The 2552-nt window shown below is 52.1% G+C and overlaps 1 non-coding gene across 1 annotated transcript; it reads right to left on the bottom strand.

Annotated features, from left to right (window-relative positions):
* Window positions 1-201: 201 nt before the first annotated feature.
* LOC120929898 lies at window positions 202-360 on the bottom strand. Its single transcript, XR_005747555.1, has one exon. It is a non-coding gene; the product is annotated as a U1 spliceosomal RNA (small nuclear RNA).
* Window positions 361-2552: the final 2192 nt, after the last annotated feature.

Raw genomic sequence — 2552 nt, 5'->3', positions numbered from 1 at the left:
AAAAAGACCAAGACCAAGCGCAGTACCCATCCTCACCAGGAGCACCCTTCCAGATGGCTCAGACTCAACCATGGGCCGGCCCCCAGTATTCTGTCGGGCAGCACAGCGTAGTCCCTGCTGAAACCATCTTTCCAGGTGCAATGACGTCAATGGATTGCATCCACCCTCCCCATGTAGGAGGTGCTTCAGCGCTCCTCTGACAACTGATAAGGACAGATACCACACCCAGTCCCAGCCAAAAGGCCGAGAAGCGGCAGGGAAGACAACCACGATCAGCACGGCCTAGAGTGTGCAATAGCCGTGCCTCGCCCTGGGAAAACCACCTTCATGATCATGGTGTCTCCCCTGCCAGGTAAGAGACTTACACTGTCGGATCTTAGGATGCAGTACCGCATCCGCCGCTGGGGGAATTTTGCGTCGAAATGCCGCTTCGCGTATGCAAATGAGGACTTACGGAGATCCACAAAGCTTTTCAGCTTTGTTTTTTCTCCGTAAGTTTACGTTTGCATGCGTAAAAATTAGGGCTGCTTTTACAAGGTTTAAACTGTTTACACCTTGTAAAAACAGACCTTTTTTTCGATCGCCGCGATTTTTTTTTAAATTTGATTTTTTTTTAAATTTGATTTTTTTTTCCTGCCGTATCTTTTTTTTAACCCGACGCAACTTTTTAACCCAGCGCGATCCTCAAAACTCGGCGTATCGTAAAAACACACGATGCACGTCGGGAAAAATGACGTCACGGGCATGGGCAGTACGGCCGGCGCGGCAGCGCGCCTAATTTAAATGGGAATCGCCCATTTGTATTAGGAACGCCTTGCGCCGGACGGAGTTAAGTTGCACTGCCGAAAAATTTCCAGGTAAGTGCTTTGAGGATCGGCACCTAACTTGGGAGATTTGCGGCAGTGTAACTTAACTCGCAAAAGTTAAGTTAAACACGTTTTTTGAGGATTTGGCCCAGTGTCTCTGTGCCATATAATGTCTCTATGACATAAAGTCCCAATAATAAGTGCAGTAAATTGATCCGCTCTTCTTATCTGCTGTGATCTTGATTAAAGTGAAAAAGTGCCACCACCACACTTGAATCTTCTTTCACCCAAAATGTGCTGAAGAAAATGGATGTGCTTACCAGAACGATTTGACTACTTATCTAGTGAAAAAGATATGGGGCCTGATTCCCAAAAAAGCTGCCTAACTTAACTTTCAGCAGTTAAGTTACACTGACTTAAAATTTCTACCTAAGTGCCTGATCCACAAAGCACTTACCTAGAAATTTCAGGCCGTGTAACTTAAGTGCCGCCGTCGCAAGGCGGTCCTCCTCTCCGGGGGGGCGTTTAAAATTTAAATGAGGCGCGCTCCCGCGCCGGCCGTACTGCGCATGCGTGTGACGTAATTTTCCCGACGTGCAGCGCGCGAACGTAATTGACGCCGGGCTTTGTGGATTGCGACGGGACACTAAAGTTGCGACGGGTGAAAAAAAATATACGCGCCGGGAAAACAAATAATTTAAAAAAAAAATGACAGCGTCGCTCAGCATGCATTCCTGAGAGGGAGAACTCCATGCCAATTTTCAAAGAAAAAACCGGCATGGGTTCCCCCCCCCAGGAGCATACCAGGCCCTTAGGTCTGGTATGGGTTGTAAGGAGACCCCCCCACGCCGAAAAATCGACGTAGGGGGTCCCCCTACAATCCATACCAGACCCGTATCCAAAGCACGCTACCCGGCCGGTCAGGAATGGGAGTGGGGACGAGCGAGCGCCCCCCCCCCCTCCTGAGCCGTGCCAGGCCGCATGCCCTCAACATGGGGGGGTTGGGTGCTCTGGGGCAGGGGGGCGCACTGCGGGCCCCCCCACCCCAGAGCACCCTGTCCCCATGTTGATGAGGACAGGACCTCTTCCCGACAACCCTTGCCGTTGGTTGTCGGGGTCTGCGGGCGGGGGCTTATGGGAATCTGGGAGTCCCCTCAAATAAGCGGGCCCCCAGATACCGGCCCCCCCACCCTAAGTGAATGGATATGGGGTACATTGTACCCCTACCCATTCACCTGGAGGCAAAAAGTAAAAGTTATTAAACACACAACACAAGGGTTTTTAAAATTATTTATTATTCTGCTCCGGAGGCCCCCCCTGTCTTCTTTATTAGCTCTAATACCAGGGGGGGCTTCTTCTTCCGCTCTCCGGGGGTCTTCTCCGCTCTCCGGGGGGGGCTTCTTCTTCCGCTCTCCGGGAGGGGGCGAGTCAACATCGGAAGAGGGGAGAAGAACAGAAGAGAAGAAGGTGACGTCACAGAAGACCGCGATGGCTGCCTGCTAGTAATTGAGCTAACACACGAAGATAGCAGGCAGCCAGCGCTGAAGAAGAAGGCACCGGACAGCTGCAGAAGAACCGGGGTTCGCCGAGTCAACAGCGGAGAGCGGCGAAGATAGAAGAAGACCCCCGGAGAGCGGAGAAGCCCCCTCCCGGAGAGCGGAAGAAGAAGCCCCCCCCGGAGAGCGGAGAAGACCCCCGGAGAGCGGAAGAAGAAGCCCCCCCTGGTATTAGAGCTAATAAAGAAGA

The sequence above is a fragment of the Rana temporaria genome, chromosome 2, assembly GCF_905171775.1.
Source record: "Rana temporaria chromosome 2, aRanTem1.1, whole genome shotgun sequence".
NCBI lineage: Eukaryota > Metazoa > Chordata > Amphibia > Anura > Ranidae > Rana > Rana temporaria.
The sequence above is the reverse complement of the archived record's forward strand: the minus strand, read 5'-3'. Positions and strand labels throughout refer to the sequence as shown.